Source organism: Eupeodes corollae, chromosome 1 (genome assembly GCF_945859685.1).
Source record: "Eupeodes corollae chromosome 1, idEupCoro1.1, whole genome shotgun sequence".
In the NCBI taxonomy this organism is placed as follows: domain Eukaryota; kingdom Metazoa; phylum Arthropoda; class Insecta; order Diptera; family Syrphidae; genus Eupeodes; species Eupeodes corollae.
Window position 1 is genome coordinate 183505264 of NC_079147.1, and position 22244 is coordinate 183527507.

Below are 22244 nucleotides of genomic sequence, written 5' to 3' on the forward strand. Positions count from 1 at the left end.
GAATGGTTGCTCATTAAAATGACGCTATAGTATCTATCAAAACGATCGTTAATTCCAATTGTACTGCATTTATTAACAGGAATTACTACCGAAAAATTAAAGTTAACGCTCTTAAAGTTGTGGCCAACGACTCAGAATTCCGGTAGCATTTTTGTATAATTTCCATACGTTTATCATATTGGAATGTAGATTTTACTGGAAAGGGTCATATCATTTTCATAAAATTTTACATGATACCTTAAAGTCAGGATCTAAACAGTATGTTACTTATTATAGACTTATCTGTAAAATTTCAGCTTTGCCAAAGTTATTTGAAAAGATAGTCTTTGATAACTTATCTTTTCAAACAAAAGACATTATTTCAGTATGCCAACATGGTTTTACATCCGGAAGATCTACGGTAACTAATCTATCGTTAATGAGTAGTTATATGATAAACAATTTTAGTCAAAATTTCAAACGGATATTATATTCACTGATTTCGCCAAAGCTTTTGATCGTGTAGAGCACCAGCTTCTTTTGAATAAACTTTTGCAGTTTGGTTTTCACTCTAACCTTTTTGATTGGTTAAAATCTTAAAATCGTTTAAATTGATGATAATTTTTCGGAACGGATATTAGTGCCATCTGGTGTCCCTCAGGGCAGCCATTTGGTAAAACTATTATTCCTTTTATTTATCATTAATATTCCTGACATATTCAAAAATTCATCATGTATCCTCTTTACGGATGATCTTAAATTGTATTGCACCACTAAATCCATTCAAGATTGTACTTTGTTGAATGATGATTTAAATGATTGGCTGATAGTGTGAACAAAAATTTCTTCACTTGAAATGTCAATTTAAGTCCTGTTTCCGTATCAGTTCTTCAATTCACTGATTAACGATTCAGAATTACAATATTAACGATTCAGAACTAGAACGAAAGGTTCAGAAAAAAGATTTAGGAGTTGTACTCGATACAAAACTTTCCTTTTTTCCGCATATAGATTACATAATCAATAAATCCAATCAAATGCTAGGGTTCATTAAGAGAAACACTAAAGAATTGAAAAAAAAAAAAAAAAAAAATCACGCTTACGTCCCTTTTTAATTCTTGGGTAAGATCAGTGCTTGAGTACTGCAGCACGGTTTAGAATCCAACTCGTGTGAGCAAATCGAAAAAGTTCAAGGGAAATTTACAAGATATGCATTTTTTAAATTAAATTGAAATATTGATACTCCACCTTATAACACCAAGTGAGAGTTATTTGGAATACAAAGTCTGCAAAGTCGTCGTACATACTCTGTTCATCAGAGACATAGTGTCATACCATATTAAAAGTCCTCCATTACTTTTTTCAATATATATACGCGTTCCTAGAAGTAATTCTCATGATTTCATTTTGTTTCATGAGCGTTTTCATAGAACGAACCTTGGTCGTAATGAACCAATCTCTTGTTGCATCAGGGAAGCTAATTTGGTTTGCAATAGACTTTTTTGGTAGTTGCAATAGAGATACTTTTAAGCTACGAGTATATGTATCTAACTTATTAAATCTGGCCTAATTTTAAATAATACAATTTTATAATTATTATTGCATTTTATTAATAGTTTAGTTGTTAAGAATTAAAAATCGTCTATAATAGAAGATGTTCTCTGATTGATGAAATAAATAAAATACTAACTTTTATGTATTGCAATTGAATCCCTTATTGATAAACTCCATTCAACTAAAACGCTAGCCTAGAAGTAAAAAATGACTTGTTCACTAAGGCGTGTACGTATTTGTGACAAGAGATTTTTTAAATGCTACCTGAAATGTTTGCTTCCAATACGTCAATTGAAGCGGGCTTGTTACAATGGACCTGAACCTTACAATATGCCCACAAAAATAATTTAGAGGTGTTAAATTGTCGGCTCCGATTTTTGTTTCTTAATAGGTCCATTCTTAAGAGTGCTTCGTGGACCGTCGCTACGCGTCGTATTGAAACCTCATGTCGTGCAAGTCAAGTCATTGTTCTCAAATTCACAGCGACGTTACGTTTTCAGTGTCTTTGAAGAAATACGGCTCAATGATTTCAAGCTCATGATCCACTCCCAACATTGACTTTTTTGTATGTTTTGGTATCTTTTACTATGCTTCTCGATGCTCTCTACTCCAAATACGAATGTTTTGCTCGCTCACGTTTACGTTTAACCAAAAATGATTTTCGTCTTTAAACAAATCTTTTTACTAAAAATGTGGATCATCGCATAACTTTTCAAAAGCAAATTCACCAGTAATTATATTGTGGGAAGTCGTTCGGTTTTAATTCTTGCACTAGCTCTATTTTTTAAGGCTTCACAACTAAATTCTTTACCAAGTAAGGGCGCAAATGCTACCAATGGCGCCCAATCAGTCTAAACAATAATTCACGGTCATAACTAACACTGACTAATACAACTCCAATATTTTACCCAGTTCGCATACTGCGTAAGCTTTTTGGAGGTCCAACTATGTAATTGTTTTCTAATATCCGCCTAAATAGTACCATAAAATGGAAGAAGTGTGCGGTAAACTTTCTCAACTTGCAAGCGTTGTTAGTTTGTTAGAAGGTTAAAATAAATACTGAAGTACGAAACTGAATTTGTTTGACAGCGATGTAAAATATGAAACGTGTTTCCACAAAGAAAATATCAAAAAATCACCCAATATTTTCGATACAATATTAAGAAAAATCAAAATTTTCCAGCTGGTAGGCTGATTAAACCAACAAAAATTACAAAATACAAAACTAGCTCAGAGCTCTACTCTTTTTAAATTTTAATATAGTTTTGTGCATGAAAGAAAACAAGCTTACCAATTGTAAAGCAGCTGAATATGAATCACTTTAACTGATAAAACGTATTGTACTCTGAGGCGTATACGTATTTTTTTATTTCACTGTTTTTAAAAACATCTTCCTGTATCGCAGCGAGTAGCACTCTTATTTTATTAAAAATCCATCAATCCATTCCACGATTCTATATATATATGTATGTAGGATTTTGGAGTATATATGGTCCTACACAGAGATTCTAAAAAATATAAACGCTCTCTTGTAATTTATATGCTTTGATTTTAAAATTCATTTCTCAGATTTTTTCATTTCCACAGCAAAAAAAAAAGATCATTTTAATTTAAATTGATGTAATTTTAATTAAATACATTTCACAGTCATTGCATATATGTATGAGTCTACTATAAAAAATTAAGAAATTGATTTAACACCCTGCACGTACTTATATACAACTATGCTCATATATACACTACCAACATCGTACTCATCAAGCCCACTTCATTTCGTATGTTTTTTAATTGTTTTTATTTCCATTTTCTGCTGTTGTTGCTGGAATAAATCCAATTAGATTCATTTCCCAATACATTTGTATTCTTCGTCATGAAATCAGAATTAAACGAAAAAAAGAACGAAAAAATCGTTCTTGGATCAATAAATAAATACGTAAAGTGTATGGTTTGCATTAATTTAACCTTCATCTCAATGTCTACTTGCCATTTACAATACATACATAAAAACACACATATATTATAATCCCAAGTTTAACAACAACAGGTGTATATACTTATTTGTATGCATGTCTATAAGGATCAATTAAAACAAAAACAGGACCGACAAAACAACGCAACGTATAGCAAGGACATAATTTAATATCCTTGTTAAGATTTTAATTTACTTCCAAACCACGTCTGAAGGATTATCCACCATACATCCATTCGTTTACATACATACATAGTTATGTATGTATGATAAAATATAAAATACCTCCTGTCAAATATTAAATGGCAACTTATAGATAGGTGCCATCACATCAATAAAGAAACGTATACAAAAAATCCTTGAAATTTATTTCATTGACAATAATACCGTCAAACGAAAACAAAATACAGCAACAATAATGCCAACGGAAATGTCCCAGCAAATTTGAATCCCCTCAGCAATTTTTATTCGCATATTGGTACAAATCCTCATCGTCCTTTAATGCATATGCCTCTCTCTACATACATATGTATGAATTTATGTGCCTATACACACGTTGCTTGCCGTTTCTTAATCAAAATGAGGCACAAAGTACATAATAAAGAAGTCCTCACCCCCCTCAACTTTCCTCCATCTCCAAGACTGAATAGTCCTTAAAAAGAAGAAGAAAAAAATCTAGAAGACAAATAAGGACGAACTAAAGTGAACATATCCGCATATATGTACAATATAACAATATACCTACCCTACATACGTACACGTATTGTGTGTAAATATGTATGATAAAAGGATGACTTGTGTGTGTGTGTGTTTATAGTCCTTCACAATTGAATAGTGACGTTAATGATAATGAAGTTGATGGTTCAATGGCAATGACAACAACTACACAACAAAAAAGCAACAAAATAAATAAATAAATCCCTAAAAGGATTTCCAATTCGATTTCATTATTGATCCTTCCCTGGTATAGCTCCTTATATACTTATGCAAAAAAAAATTATACAAAAAAGAAGTATAAAATCAAAGAAAGAAAAACTACTATTTGAGAAAATCCTTATTGCACCTTACTTACCTAGATTTGTGATAATTTGATAAATTGTATCCTTTATAAGTTGTGTATTTTGTATAAATTTATTGGCATTCATTTACCACTAAAATATATTTCTACAAATTTTAACCAAATCCTGTTTGTTATTTGCAACCTTTCCAGCAGTTTTTTTGGTTGGTTAGGTCTACATGTTTATTTTAAACCATTATCATCACCATCGCAGGATCATCAACACAATTGCTGTCATTGGTTGTGTTGAAAGTTTTGTTCATAGGTGACCTCGAAAATATGGTTCATCATCATTTTGGCGTCCTCGTCGCTTTCGTCTTCTTCTTCATCGTCGTCGGCGCTGTTGACTCGCCAAATGTCCTTTTTTGGCAATAGACATAGAACTTTAGAAAAAAGAAGAAACAAAATAAACAAACTTTCTCTTAAAATAAATATTCATTCTGAGTTTTTTCTCGTCTTAGTGGAAAATGTGTTTCAAGGACTTTTTTGGACCCAAGTTCGTTTTCTTTTCATATCCCCCCTTCTATTCGTTCCCTTTACTATTTTAGCTCACTTTACTTTTTTTTTGGAACAAGTCTTTTGCCCAATTTTAATCCATTATAAGGATACACTATGCTCTCAAGTGTCCTTAGATATACACAGTTTGTATTCCATCTGCTACTGCTACCCCTCGCCCTCCTTCTTTCTACATCTATTTTTCTAACATCCTTCATTTCTTCTTCTCCATATATACGAGCATGTAGCTACTCTACACTTTATACCCCGCATCATGACTAAAAGTGATTTATTAAGAATTATAGTGGAACTTTCAAGTTTATGTTGTTGCCTCTGATGCTCTAGCTCTATACCTAATATATAACTCGTGTAGCTAGCTCCCTGTTTATATCTAATTTCTTGAGGTTTATCCTTAATTTTTTAAGCTTATGCCACTTTACATGGATGTTATATTGTGCTGATGGTAATGGTTGTTTTTTTTTTATTTGTGTTTGTGTGTTCCCAGACACAGATACAGATACTGTGTTGTGTTGTGTGTATGTTTGTACTATTATGGCCCTGAGCGAGTTTTGGGGACGAACTGTGAATATATATATTTTCCTTCTCATCATTCTTCCTTCGGTATAATATTAGTTAGATGGTGAAAAACAAATAGTTTTAAGGAAATATGTTATATTCTTGTATATATGGCAGAGGATAACATATGTGTATGTGAATATATTAGCGTATATGTTAACAACAGGGGTGAATTTGTCCATGTAGACGCCTTTTTTACACTAACGATAGAAACTTATCATGTTCTTATATTAAATTCTATTCTATTCTATTCTATTCTATTCTATTCTATTCTATTCTATTCTATTCTATTCTATTCTATTCTATTCTATTCTATTCTATTCTATTCTATTCTATTCTATTCTATTCTATTCTATTCTATTCTATTCTATTCTATTCTATTCTATTCTATTCTATTCTATTCTATTCTATTCTATTCTATTCTATTCTATTCTATTCTATTCTATTCTATTCTATTCTATTCTATTCTATTCTATTCTATTCTATTCTATTCTATTCTATTCTATTCTATTCTATTCTATTCTATTCTATTCTATTCTATTCTATTCTATTCTATTCTATTCTATTCTATTCTATTCTATTCTATTCTATTCTATTCTATTCTATTCTATTCTATTCTATTCTATTCTATTCTATTCTATTCTATTCTATTCTATTCTATTCTATTCTATTCTATTCTATTCTATTCTATTCTATTCTATTCTATTCTATTCTATTCTATTCTATTCTATTCTATTTTATTCTATTCTATTCTATTCTATTCTATTCTATTCTATAAGTAATAGTTTTCCAAAAAAGGCCAATTCAGTTTAATTGATATTTAACCAGACTAAATGTTTTGAAATCTGAGAAATGGTTTGCAAAACAACATTTTCAAAGAAACTTCCATTAGTATTTGGAAAATTTAAAAAAATTTGAATAAAAGTTTAATCAAATTTGTCATAAAATAATAGATAATGTTTCAATGTAGCTTTAAATCTTTTAAAATATGACCCTTTTACACTATGTAATACCTTGTCATTGAACTAAAGAACATTTGATCCTTAATAAAAGTTTACCTTTTGTTAAGTTTTTCTCGAAAATGTTGTCCTGTTAAATTTATGAAATTAATTAAATTTATATTAAATGAACCGAGGCCCTTTCCTATAAAACACACACATTTATAGGTCACCAGAGCCCAGCAGTTTGTTTCCTTTACCAACCAACCGAGAAAAACTTTTCACTACCAAATGACACCGAACAGCGCCCTCTGTCACATTACACCATCATCAAGAAACAAGAGAAACTATAATATGAAATGTGTGGAAAATATTTTCCTTCGAAATAGTTGGTCCTTTTCTAAAAAACAAACTAGAAAAAGAAAATTATGGTAATCTCATATGCGAGAGAGGAAACAGGAAACATGCTTGGTATGGCATTGCACTAACGCCTCGCCTGCTGTGTGTTATTATTATTTTTGAGGGGGGCCAGTAGGGGTTCAGGGAGCAAGACAAAACGAAGCTTGACACATTTTCTACTATCCACTTTTCCAAGCGATGCAATGTGATGATGATGCTGCTGCTACTGCTTCTCAGGAGTAGTGTGATTTTGGGAGGAGGAGAAGGACACACATGTCCTTTATAAAGAAGGACGAATTGGGTACACAGTGGATGTGGGTGTGGGGTATAGTTGCAAGTTTTTAAGCTCCTTTCATTTGTAATCGCATGAATATATTTTTGTGTATTCGAAAAAGCAAAACTTTTGTTTGTTCGAAATATGTGGAATTTTTGTTCTTCGTCCTTCATATATGTAGTATGCACAGGAGTACAGCAAAGAGAAGCTTAGGGACATTTTGCCCCGAAAAAAATAATTCCAAATCTATATTATGCAATATATGCAATGTATACATAGTTCTACAAGTCCTTGCTGAGTAGACGACTACGACTACGAGGACATTTTAAAGAGTGTTTGTATATTTGGTGATAGTTGAAACGAGCGACGTGGTACGTGCATCCTTGCATCCTTCAAAGGCTTAGGAGAGACACATTTTTGACCAGTTATTGTAATTGCTCGTATAGATAGACAATGATGGAGGAAGGGAGATAGGAAGGAGGTGTCGGAAGTAAGAGTTTTGTGGAAAAGTATTTTTAATGCCCATGATTATGTTTGGACAAATAAAAGGACCAACCATAGAGACTCCTATATGGATATGAGAAAAGGAAGGTATGCGAGTACCTTGGAAAACATATGCAAAAACAGGAAAACTTTTGACAGGTAATTTTCTAAAGCACACATAAACACACACACAATGTCTCGACCCGTCTCTCGTCTTTGATGTAGAAAAATAAGATGTGTGCATTTTTCTGTTTTGAATATACATATGTGTGTATGTATTTTGTATAAGGACATAGAAGAGCTTCTTACTTTTGGTCGGGAGGTTATAGTCTTCTTTTCTAACCAACAATCATGATGATGGAGCTAAGTTAATGAATGCTGTTATTTTGTCTTGTACTCGTTTATGTAAAGGACCTGCAGAAGTCAATTATAGGAATGAAACCATAGCATATATGTATGTGTGCGTATGTAACTCCAAAGAGACAGAGAGTGAGATATAGATCCTATGTAATTTCTGAATAGCAAGCATGGTTTCGGTTTTTTGACAGCTTGACTTGTTATTTGGATATCCTGTGACAGGATGCTATCAAGCTGTTGGAGATTCGGAAGTGCGTTTTGTTTATTTTACGTATCTATGTTTATAAAGGAACGGTAGATATATTGTCGAGGAAATTTCACAACTGATGAACATGATTGTTGTATTGTCTTTTGTTTTTGTTTTTATTCTTTTTCTTGTTATTGTTGGACAGGATATTATTTGAAGTGATGTGTGAATGTTTTTTTTGTGTGTGTGAAAAAAAAGGAATTTTTTATACCACTGATCACTTCAACTTTAGTGTCTATGTGTGTGCTCTTGTCAGTTGTTCTTTATGACATTAAAGAGTAGTCAATTAAGAGTAATATATGCCTCTTGGTAAAATGTTATCTTTACAAAAATGTTCGTTTCTTTATTTTCTTGCTTTGTTTGAAAATGTATTAAGGACCTTCTTTTGTATATAATAATGTACATATGTATGTTTTGTTCTTGACATTTTGTGATAATATTGTTGTTGTAAAATTAACAAACCCGAATTAAGACGATACTATTAAATTTCAATTTAGGTTGGCGGAACAATAATCCGCAAATTAAACAAAACAAAACACAAGAAAACAAAACAAAATTATTTAAAATGACAATGGGTAGGTAGCCGGCGCGCACGATTGGATACCTACTTATTGAAAACAATTGACAAATGTCAAATTCCAAAAAGGTTGGTTTGTTAATTTAACAACCGACAGCAAAAACAGTGCTGTCACCCAGTAGCTCAGTTTGGGGGTGGGTTTGGAAAAGGTGGATTTTATTAATCGAACTCGATTAATAAAATCGAAATTAATTATTAAATTAATAAAATGTACTACACAGGGCCGTAGCAAAAAAATAATTAAAATGGGCGCCAGGAAGTATTATGGTACTTACCATCACCAGTTAATATAAATAATAATAAAAAGCGAAAATTTACTTCCCAAAAAAATAAAATAAACTTCAAGATTAATTCTTCACCTAGAAAGGTTAAGATATTTTATTTTGTATCTGGGAAACCTTTATAGATATAGGGATAAAACCCAGAATTTTTTCAAAAAAAATATTTATACAATTTAAGATGATACAAAAAAAACAAAAAGAACAATTGGGTTGTGCACCAAGAACACAAAGAAAAGGTCACCTTGGGAAAGTTCCCAAAGAACAACAGAACAAAGGTCGCGGGTCCCGCAATCTCGGGAGACAAAGAAATCGACCGAAAGTCTATAGGATTAAATTTTGGCTTTAAATAGCCAACCACAAATTAAAAGTAAAAAATCGAAAAAGCACAAACTCACTCAACCAAAAAAATTATACTTAGCTTCCTTAGTTTACAAAAATCGATCCTGCCTCTCCTTTTTTTTTCAGTCACGCTTTCCTCAAATTTTTATGTTTTCCCTTATTCAATTTTAATTAGTTATATCCAAACACAACAAAATTACACGATTCTTCTTATTTTTTTTTCTCTTCCAAAAATTTTTCACTCCTCTTTATTTTAAACCTCACTCTTCTTAGCTTCTCTAAAAAGTCCATATTCATGGCGAACTTTCCTCATCCAATAGCCACGACAAGTTTGCCATCCTACTCTGACCTTTTGTTATGATCTGGTTTTCTCTTTCGGTATAACTGCGACACCCGGCTTTTTCGCTGGGGTGCATGCCGATTCAAAAACCAGTCAAACCTTTGTGGTCTCTTTCACATTGGTGATTTGAACACCAACCTAGGCTTAATGGACGAGTTCAGTTCAATTGGTCTAAAAAGTGAACGAAACATTTTTGAAAGTTCGCGAATAAAATTCCCCAGCCCAAACCGGCCCAGTTTAATAACTTGAGGAAAGCGTTTTCAACCAAGATTAAGAGGCAGAATCCGATAATTTGAAATTTAGACTATAAACCCTTAGACTTTCGTGCAGACACTTTTAGGGAAAGGGAAAAACACATCGCAAGGTGACCTTACTTAGTATTTCGACACTTTACGTTGGGCATTAAGCCATACTAATTTTAGGTTGGTGTGCCAATTATACAAAGGATGCACACTTTCGTTTTTGTCCTTGTGTGAACCACCTGTCACACACTCAATAGGCCGTAACCGTGACTCATCCGTCACACAATTGTGTATTTTGTGACCGCCCGTCACAAATTATGTGGACCCTCTGTCACACAACCGTATTACAATGGAAACCTATTTTGTTTGCTTTTCCAAAATACAATAAGAGCAGGTCACTGACTGATGGAAAGCAGGATTCTACTGACCTCTTAAAATATTTTGGAGCCGCAACAACGGAAGGAAGGTTAAAAAAAGGAAAAAAGGATATGAGATAGGCTAGTGAAACTTGTTGTGGTAAATTTTACCGCAACATAACAAAATTATGTCATTTTGTTTTTTCTGGATTCTATTCATCAAGTTGACACACAAGTGAATGGTTTTTGTTATGATCAGGAAGTGAAATACATAATAATAAGTACGTCTTTTTGAAGTGTGTGTGTTGTGGGAAAATAGTTTATGGTTTTTAAGTTCCAGTTAAATATACACATTGTTTAATGAAAACTCTCCGCGTAAAGTCGTTTTGATTTAAGTAATAAAAAATAAAAGTTGCTAACCCACAACATCGGATTTTCAAGTGATGCTGTTGTCCCTTCAAGAGCCCGACAAAAAAGGGTTATTTACTGATTTTATTTCTTACAAAAAGAAACATGGAAGACATGAGAACTTTGATTTATCTTTAAGTCATGTTTCAAATAAAATAACATCCAAGTAACCCCTTTTTTGCGGCTGTAATGGCTGTAACTCCAGTAGCCATTATTTTCAACTAGTATCAAAAATTTGTTTTGTTACGGGTATGTTTTTCAATGAAAATTATATAAATTTGGACTAGAAATAATGACAACAAAATTATTACTTTTTTGTTGAATTATTTGTTGATAAAAAAAGTAGTATAACATCCATAGTATACATAGAGTGGCATTTCATATTGAAGACAAAAAACTTTGGTTTAAGAACATAGGTTGAGAATTTTTTAGTTATCTCTATCTCAAGGTGTAAAAACATGACTCAATATCGAGCGCTAAAAGTAAAATTCTACTGGTCTATATACATATACCTTCAAACAGGTTTCTAAAACAAAGAATAGTGAAATGCAAAGTTTCAAAAACCGGCTTCATATCCGTGTCTCTCGATACATTTAAAATTTCGAGCTAACACTTTACACACATTACTAAGCAAACAAAAATACTGTCCATAAGGTATAAACTTTATTTGCTTTTTTTAAGGATTACATAAGATACAATTTTCTTTGATTATATTACTAGACTTAGAGTTATTTCAGTGTAAAACAAATTGATTCCACAAAAATTGTTATTACTAATTTACAAAACATTCGTATTTTATCAACAAACAAAACTGCTAAAAAGTCATTTGCGCTAACGAAATATTTTATAATAATTCGTTTCCGGTATGAGTTGTCCATGGCGTAAAGGCTGAGATAAACATTCTGCACGGTTCCTCCATTGGCTAAATCCCTTCTAAGACCACACATAACGTAAAAAATAACTCGCTACAAAACATACGAAATGTCGGGAAAATAATTTATCGATTTTCAAACTTTATTCAGGAGAAGTGAATAGTTTTCAGTACGAGATGGCGTAAATCAAGTAAAATTTATAAAAAAGACCATCTCCGAAAAGAATTTTGGTAGATTGAAAACCACAATAAAAAAAACACATTATGTTAAATCGTAATCATAAGAAACTGGCAAACCAATTGTATTAACAAAATCGCAAAGTAGGTATTAAAATTTCTATTTCCATTAAGTGGGGTATTTCGTATAAGGCGGTGGGTCAAATACAATTTTCTGTTTGAAAATTTCATTAAATTAACCAAAATAAATGGTTTCCAAGTACTATGCCTTCATTAGCAAAAGAGAATTATTTAGCACAAGTAAGTAGCTATACCATCGCTTGTGTATTGACCAAATTCATTTCTGATGGTTTCCCGCACCATAAAAAATAGGCCAAAAGTTTCAAATCGAAAGTCTTAGGTGGCCTATTATAAGGCAGTTAGTAACACGATTTGGGCGATGAAAATCCATTTTCTCTGGAATGCTCAACTCTAACCCAAACGTTGTTCTAACGCCTAATTTTCTAAGAAAAGTGATCCAATGATGCATCTAGTCCACTATCGTTAGCTTACCTAAATATATAGCGAGCTGATTTTCGGGAACTAAGTTTTACACTCTCGTTTACATCACCAACTTTCTCGTCTGTGGACAACGATGACAAAAAAGGTCCATGAATCTTGGCATAATAGCAGTGTCAAAAACTTGACTTTATATCAAAATTTCGAACGAATTGAACTACGATCTAAAAAAAAACTACTTGACTTTTATTTTTGAAAAGTTCATAAGATGTTCATATGATACTTAAACTTGTTTTTATTTCTTCAAGATGTTTGTTTCTTTTCTTCCATCCAACGAATAATACCATTATTTTCCCTTTTCATAAAAAAAGGTTCCTGACATTGCTGAAAACTGTCGAGGCCTTTCATGTATGAATACTTTAATTTTGTAGAGAGTAAAAATATTCTAGTCGGATTTAAAAACAAATATTCCACAACGGACAAGAGTTTTACACTTTGGTCTATTGTTAAAGATTTTCAAGCACATAACAAGAAAGTCTACCCATTCTTTGTTCACTTCAAAGCGCCTTTGGTCTAGGGATCCATTATGAACTTCTGTTTAAGCTATCACAGTTTAAATTTTGTTTCAAAATTTGTATGTGTGATTAAGAAAATATATAACAAAACTAAAGCAGTGTCATGAAATGGGATAGTACAGTCTTTTCAGAATGTTTTGAAACCAGCACTGGAGTAATACAAGGATGTCCTCTCAGTGCGTTACTGTTCTTACTCCTTATCAATAAAATAGCAGAAGATCTACCGGAAAGAGAAAGAATCTCAAATTCTTCTATTAATGTTCTACTTTATGCCGATGATATTGTTATACTATTCGATTCACCAAAAAACCTACAGTTGATAAATAATCGGTTAGCTACCTACTGCAACAGATAAGCATCATCGATTAATATGGAAAAATCTAAGCTGATATTATCCTCAATGGAATCGGCTTAGCTGATTGTTAACAAATGACAGTCAAAATAAACGAATCTTATCTATGTAAGGTGATAGTCAAATTAATACCAAAAAAGCTGTTACTAGAAAAATTTTATAGTCATTTACCTACAAATATGTTGGTTTTTAAAGAACTACCATACGATTACAAAAAACGCATGGAACATTTTGTCAGCTACGTTTTATAGTTACGAAAACACATTCTTGTGACGGACAAAGCTTACGATTTTTGAACAAACACTATAAAAGTAAGAATGCTATTAAAACACAGCCGATTTTATACTTTGTTCCATCTAATTGAATTGAGTTGAATGATTTTACACAGACGGAATGAAAATGATAGTCAATTTGACTATCAAAAATACAGTTGTCAATTATAACATTAACCGATTCCACCCCAGATGAATATGATTAAATTGAAAACTTTCAAATAAACTTCTTGAAAAAAATCTTAAGCTTGTCTCCAAGCACACTACAGTACTTACTATATCTTCCTGCTAATATGAATATCTAAACTTCTAACAAGTACACTTAAGCCACAGGCAAATTTTATTATTTAAAAGCTAGCTCATGAAGACTCAGAAATGAGCATAAGTTCTACTTGTAGTGGAATACTAAGTATCGATTTAAAAACCGTATAAAGTAAAAAAAAAAAACATTTATACCTCATAATCCAGAAACATTATACACTTTATACACTTTATACACTTTTTAAAAAAACACTACAACTGAACTATAATATTGATAACAGAAACTACCTCAACGATTCACTTACCTATCGAAAAATATATTTTTTCATCTACTACACAAATCCAATAATAAATGAATGTGTTTAACTTTTAAGCTTATTTTTATAATACTTAATAATTATATTTCATTGTATATAAAAAATATTATTTCTAACCAGGCTGACGGCTAAGCCATAGCTTTAAATTAATGTTTTACGTAAATAGGCCCACTGGTCATCTCATTTTTCATTTTGCCAAACAGTGGACCAAATCTTTACATCGTTTTGGAAAAAGTAAGATTATTGCATTTAATATTTCTTTAAATTCCCTCCTTCATTGAATTAGTAATTACCGTATAATACAAGCAGTATTGGATGTGTTCAAGTCTGAAAACCACAAAATAAATGCTGGTTTGCCCCAGGGCTCTGCCCTATCTCCAACACTCTTTCTCATTTTCATTATTGATGTCCTGACTGCAACTGTTAATCCAATACATTGTTTCGCTGACGATAGTACTCTTAGCTTTTCACATTTGTTTCAGACTTACAGCCCTCTTCTTCTAATGTGGAACTGCAAAGAGAAAATATGATAAACTCATTAAATTGGGACATGCACTGTACAATGGTTAATAAAAACCGGTAGGAGCATAATACTTCGAAAACCCATTTCTGTCTTGTATCCTTATTGCGAGATATACTGCATGAATAGGACTGAAAATCTCGATATTCTCGGTATGTGTGTCACCAACCACCTCTTTTTGAAAGATCACATATGCGATGTCGCCAAAAATTTCGCAAGGTGTTTGGGTTTCCTAAGGCGAGGTGATAAAAGAAATGTCTATCCCTTACTGATCTAGCTGTTAACCAAAAGGCTTATATTCTTTCAAACCTTGAGTAAAACTCCCATCTCTGAGATGGTGCTCCTGCAACTTACATAAGCCTCTCGGACAGTAAGGTTTCTTGTCTAACGCTGTTTTGCCATTTCTTTAACTGTTGATGCTCTAGAGAAATAGCCAGCTCCATTTTCCCTATAAAATAGTTCAACCGTAATACTCGCGGTTCTAGCAAAGTCAGTATACCCTTGAGCAAAACTCCAGTAGATATTCTTTCTTTAGCCGTACTACGCGAATGTGGAATTTCTTACCACAATCTGTCTTTCCCATTCAAAAACAGTGTACACCCACATCTCCTTTCGAACCCTCTCTTCTTTTCCTAGTGCTCACCCTGTTTCTCTGCAAAATAAGGGTAGTAATAATCCCTTAAACAAATAATAGCTAATAAATGAATATACGAACTTTATGCCACAAGAAATAGTGTTCCTAAATGTCAGCCTTCATCTCTAATCCACTATTCTTACCTTACAAATTCACCTGAAAGAGCTTAAACAATGACTCAAAATTGATTTTTATCAATTACAACTTCTAAACATTGGAACAGAGGACCTACCTTAAAAAAATACTTTCCTCCCAACACCACCTCAATTGTTTCATTTAATGTTATAGAAATATTTTTGCTGAATTCACCTAAATATTCAAACTAAGCATTTTAATTATAAACAAACTATCTAAATACACTAAAAACATCAAATTAAATCAATATAAAAATCGAAACAAACCACAATAATCAAATATTTGCCACACAAATTTCATTCATCTGTACACATACAATTTCACATACATACGTATGCAGATATACCTTAACATATGCATATAAGTATGTAGATATAATGAAATAAACAATATAAACGCTAATTAACCAATTATTCAATATAAATATGTGTGTTTTGTAAATGTTTTTTGCTTCTAAAAATAATGCAATCTCTATTAAAAACCTAACTAAATTAACTGATTGCTGAGTAATAATTGAGAATACTCTTGTTAACATAGGCAACATTTAATAAATAAATACTCGAACATTGTTTATTAATTAATTCATTGTGTTTTTCTCTCCGCCGACGGCCTCGGCATTCATTTTGTTAATTGAAGTATTTTTAATTCGAAAACACTGAAAATCATTTATCGCAACTCTTTCGATTTTAGAAAATGAAAAATATTACGAGTACAAAATATTCCATAGAGGTATCAATAATTGTATTCATCAAAGCATTAATTTAATTTAAACATAATATCATTCTGTATATTCATCAATTAATTGTTAAAAAAACAAAAGCTTCTAACAGTTCTTCGGCCCCACCTCCAGTTCATGTTCCATCTGTAGCGCCAGCAGTGGCTCCAAACCAAAATCATGCGCCACCCAATTGTCAACTGAAACCCCATCTGCCGAAATAGCTCAGTTGGGAGAGCGTTAGACTGAAGATCTAAATGTCCCCGGTTCAATCCCGGGTTTCGGCATACGGTGACTTTTTTTCCAATTTCACAGCAGATTGAAATCATTTTATTTATTTTACACTTTTCAACTAATAAGGCTTTGAAAAATTCAATGTGATATAAAAAGATAGAATTTTACAAAAAGTTGAATTATATTCCACATACGCCTAAGTGTCCTTTTATTTTTGTTCGTCTGATTTGTACTTTTGTAATAGTTTAGACCCGAAACGTGGTAAAATACTTTGGGCGTTTAACCTTCTAACCCCTCAGAATTTCATTTCACTAAATTTCGAATATTATGTGAAAAGAATTTGACAAAAAAGAATTTTGGAAAAAATGTATATTTTTGGAAAAAAATACAAAAATAATTCACTTCAATGCCGAAACCCGGGATTGAACCGGGGACATTTAGATCTTCAGTCTAACGCTCTCCCAACTGAGCTATTTCGGCAGATGGAGCTTGGAGCCTCCACAGGGGAGCGTATAATTTTGGATCTTTTTATGTCTCCAAAAGAAAAAAAAACAAGACTTGGAGCTTCCAATTTTGTTGCTTTAAAATAATAAATATTTAATGCAAGATGAATGTTTTTCATGAAGAACTTCAAAAAGTATTCCATCAATAGTTGAAATCGGTTTAGTTTGATATTTTTGAAAGGATTTTATTATACTGTAAGAAAATTTTATCGAAAGTGGAGAATATTTTAGATAAGATTTATTTTTCTAAAACACAAAGAGATTTTTTTGTATGATATTTCTTTTTAGTATAATTTTGAGTGTTAATATGAAAAATTACATCATTCAATGACCACCACGCGAACTGTTGAGAGCATTGATTCTTTTGTGGTAATTTTGGACCATAAAAAATGTCCCTTGTAATAAAGCCATATTCGCTCGAGTTTTGTGACATGTGGCACTGTCTTTTTTAAACCACATATTCAAAACCAGGCAAAAAAAAAACAGTTATCATATGACCATAACGCTCCAAAATGACGTTGAGAGTAGTTCCTTCGTCGTTCTAAAAGAAACCAAACCAAACAGTGACTACTTGTGGATGTAATGGCCTCTCTTCAATTACTTAAGGGTTCTCAGAACCCTAAATACGTCTATTTTCTTTATTAACAACATTACCCACCGAGTGAGAAATATGCTTCGTCGCTGAAGAAAATGTTGTTTGAAAAATCGCCTTCCAACGCCTCACAGTGGCCCGTTTATGCAAAACCGCTTGCAATATTCATTTTTCGAGTGCGTCTTTAATGCAAAACTTTTAAAAAACTGGATTCATAAATACTTGGAGCTAGAGTAATCGAAAAACTTAGTCAATTTGGGTTAATGGTGTGCCTTATTGAGCAGGCTAAAGTTGAAGATAATTTATGATGACAATTTGTTTATATTTTTTTTTCTTAACTTTTAATGTAAAAACTAGAAAAAGGACTTCGAAACGCTTCTCATTTTTATTTTCATAATATGCCATTATTTTGATCGATAATTAAAAAAAAAAATATTTTTTAACTGTTTAATTTAATGTTTTTGGAAACACTACTTTTTGTACACTTTTTCGACTTCAAATTGGATAGAAAAAAAAGTCCAACGAGTAGTGCTAAGATCTCAACTGATTCAGAATCCTGGTTAGATTAAGATTTAGATAGATTTTTTATTAGAATATTATAAATACGTTTTACAAATCATGTTTTTGCATATATACAAAAAAAAATGGACTTAAAAAAGAAGATCATTTCTTTTTTATATTTTTTAACTGAGCTAGGGAGATTTGAATTAATGAAATCAGTAATTTTTTCCCCTCTTTTTCCATTGAAAATTCTTTGGAAGTACGATTTTTTCTTTTTTTGTATGTTGTGAATTGTCACTTGGAAAAAAAGTTTAATCGTTTTTGTTTTATGTTTATTACCTAAGATTTTCAAGAGCATTAGAGCTAATTTTTTTGAATCCTGTAAGAAAATTTTAAATAATGCATTTGTTCATTATGTTCCAATAGCAGCGTTTTATTATCACCATGATCTGATCCGGATCTTGGATTTACATGCATTACAACAACAACACAAGATCCTGCTTTGTGTTTGGATCTCAATTTGAGATCCAAAATTTAATTCTTTTTTTCACAACAAGGAGCGCTCTATCATTGTGATTTCACATGTAAATGTTGGTATCATTGCAAACAAATTAAATAAAACCTGTATTGCCATATAAACATTTTAATTTGACTGAAATAAAATATTTTTTTAAATAAAAAGCGAGAAGCTTTATATTTATTTATTTGGTATATAATCTTCGAAATAATTAGATATTTTAACAAAACTAATTAATTGGTGAAATTCAAATAATTAAGTCCAAAAAACTGTATATTTGACATAATTTATGGGTATTATTTTCCCCAAAAAAAGGAACAAAAAAAAATCATTGAGCAAAATGTTCTATTAGCAACCCTGCTTTAAATGTCAAAAAACATAAATAAAATCGAGAAAGCTGCAGCAGAAAAAAATGTTGAAAATACTTTTACATGGGAATTTTTTGAAATCATTCTTTTAATTGAAAATGGTTGTAAGAAACACTTAGGTGACATAAATTAGAAACCAGAACCGTCTGAACCATCTCAATGAAGAGAGTAGTTTTGAAATGACAGTGGTTTGTATGTAACACTTCCAAGAATTTCGAGAGAAAATCATACAAAATTCTTAAAAGTGTTACATACAACCCACCGTCATTTCAAAACTACTCTCTTTATTGGGATGGTTTAGACGGTTCGGAGTTCTAATTTATGTAACCTAAGTGTTTCTTAAAACCATTTTTAATTTAAAGAATGATTTCAAAAAAATCCCATGTAAAAGTATTTTCAACATTTTTTGATTTTTGTGATTTGCACATTTTCAGAAGTTTTGGAGCTACAACTGGAACTTGAATCATCATCGATAAGATTCAATAGGGATAAAATTTAATTGTTTGATTCTTCGCTTTCATAACTTTCAAATAAAAACTGCAAATTATAAAAGTTTTTAATAGAGAAAAGAAATACAAATTAAAATGAATAATTCGATCAACAACAGCAGCTTCCATTTTGGGTATTTGTTTATATTTTTTTTGTTTCGAAATGTCACTTTTGAAAGAACGAATTTGACACTGCTACCAAACTTTAAATAATAAAAAATATGATGGTCCAATGCTTTTTTATTATCATGATCTGATCCGGATCAGATCACGGTGATAATAAAACGCGGCTAATATGTCAAAGAGACTAGTGACAACATAAATACCACAGTCAATAATATTAAAATTCAAATAGCAGATATTCTACCAGCAATAAATAAACTTAATGAAGAAACAACTATAACTGTCAATTCCAAGTTATTTTTAACTATGAAATGTATTAAACGAATTAACGGAAACAAAGTCTACGCAGTCATGTCCGGTATGCAAAAATTACGAAAATGGAATCACTCCACTGCACGTTGGAATAAGATGCATGGAATTTATTTTGAAGCTTGCGTACACTGATGAATCGAATAGGACCATGGAGGCAGAAAAAATAAGAAACCAAGAGATCCGAAGGCGTTTTCGCGATGAGCTTGGCCATGATGTGTATAAACCAAAGCCAGAGTTTGGAAACACTAATGACTTAAACACTGCAAGAAGATTTTTTGAACAGTCAGATGCCACCATTCGAATGACTGGGGTCAATGTAGAAGTTATAATGAGGCTCATAATATTAAACGTTTTGAATTGCAGAAAAGTAGTGAATGCAGTTTAATTTGGGAAATATACTAAGAATACGACAGGGCTTTTAAAACAAAAGTATCCTGAAATACTACTCACATCTAATCTACACAAAATATTGATTCACAGTCAAAATATCATTGAATATCAATCACTACCACTTGGAGAACTGTCAGAAGAAGCCCAGGAATGCAAAAATAAATACTACAAGAAATATCAATATCAGAATAGTGTAAAGTTTCAAGAATTCGGCAGTATAAGGACCTATTTAACATGCTAGCAACCTCTTCGGATCCATTTATTTCTTCCTTTAGGCGTATGAGAAGCCAAAAAGAGCTGAAAGAATGATACTCTCCAGAAATAATGAATTTATTACACATTTACCCGGACTTAGATGATAGTTTTCAAGAAATTTAGAGTCTTTAGTTATAAAAAATGCCTTAAAATTAAAAAACAAAACTTTTTCCCCACTGTTTCACTCGAATTGGTCCGAAACACCCTGTAAACTGATTTTTTTTAAGTCACAATTTTTATAGCCTTGGAAATTTTCGTCAAGTAACAAAAAAAATTAAAGTAATATCTTTATTCGTTCAGGAGATATGATTTTTTCAACCAAAAAAGTCAAAACATGTCCACTGTGTGCATGTTGTTCAAGCAATCATTAGACTTCTCTAAGGCGTTGTGAATGGTCACTTGGATTTATTTGTTGTGTGAGCTGGGCTGGATGTAGGTTCAGATTCAATTGCAAAATACGCCATAAGTAAGACAGTCCTAATTCTGAGAACGACGATACACATTGAGGTCTTTGGCAACACTTTCACTTACAGCAGTCCAGTATTTTCAAATTTCTTCACAATTTTTGCTAATTGCTTGCGTAGTTGGACGGTTACGTAAACCATTATCTACCCTTAAAGCACGATATGTGACTTTGGCAGAATCAACATTTTTGTAGAAGGTTTTACCATTTTGTATGCGTTGTGCGATAGTTTAGCGATCCATTTTAGTAAATGTAAGACTTTCAGTGGAAAAAAAATGGTTTAAGAACTTAGTTTGACATTTGTCCAATTCCAGCCCTATGCTTTTGAAACCGCAAAATGGATAGAACGTTACATTTAAGACGGTCTCCTTGGTATGAAATTGCATTCTCGGATTATGTGATACATATAGTGTTCTTTAATCACTTCACTTCAATAACTATTTCAAGTTAATGGCCACGATTCAGATCTCTGTTCTTATAAGTATACTTAGGAGCAGTTATTATTCCATGAAGTCCTTTGTACAACCTACAGCCCTGTTATTGGATACTTGATTATATGGCATTAGTTTTTTCAAGATAGATAGGTCAGAGTTCTTGCCTATTAACCAGTATATCGTTCTTCAAGTTTAGCTTTCTCTTTCCCTTTCCATTTAAGCTTTGCATCCAAAGACATTCCAAGGTATTTAGTAGTATTGGGCTGAGGTACTTCTGCACTGTTTATAGAAATTAGAACATTATTTATGTTCTTCTAAAATACATATAAATGTCGGTAAAGATTCGGTTCTTAAAATAAGAATTCAGTATTTCGAAGTACAGCCTGGGAAGATCCTTATGCGTTTGTTCTCAATTGCCAAACTATATCATAGAATTGAGCAGTGTCTAAGATTATAGTTGTTTTTCTTCAAGTGCCTTTTCCAACTCATCCGTGATTCGATGTACTTGAACAATCGTGGAATGATTATTTCTAAATTGCAATCATCACCACAAGTCTATTTTTTTCTATTATATTGCTGATATATTTCATTAGCAGTTCTTCGCAAACTTTTTTTATTATTTTTTTTGAGGCATGCGCTTATAATAAATTAAAGTTTTTTGAAAGCTATCGAAGGCATTTCTTTCAAAACTTGAATTATCATTTTCATTTTCAAAGGTCTTTTTTGGATAATATCTAAAAGACTTGAACTTGTTTTAGTTTTGAACAAATTGAGGCTTTGTAAGTTACAGCCAGATCAGAAGAAACGAAAAAAATTAAAGTATTAGAAGTGGTAGTTTCTAAGATATCGTTTCTAAGGAAGAGAGT

General features: G+C 31.8%; 1 protein-coding gene and 2 non-coding genes across 6 annotated transcripts in view; 2 read left to right on the plus strand and 1 right to left on the minus strand.

Moving 5' to 3' along the window:
- The window catches only part of LOC129942202 (disintegrin and metalloproteinase domain-containing protein 10), a 380018-nt gene that overhangs the window by 262764 nt on the left and 95010 nt on the right, over positions 1-22244 (plus strand). The gene's annotated exons all lie outside the window — the stretch shown is intronic.
- Positions 16413-16485, plus strand: Trnaf-gaa (transfer RNA phenylalanine (anticodon GAA)). Its single transcript has one exon. It is a non-coding gene; the product is annotated as a tRNA-Phe (tRNA).
- Trnaf-gaa (transfer RNA phenylalanine (anticodon GAA)) lies at positions 16840-16912 on the minus strand. Its single transcript has one exon. It is a non-coding gene; the product is annotated as a tRNA-Phe (tRNA).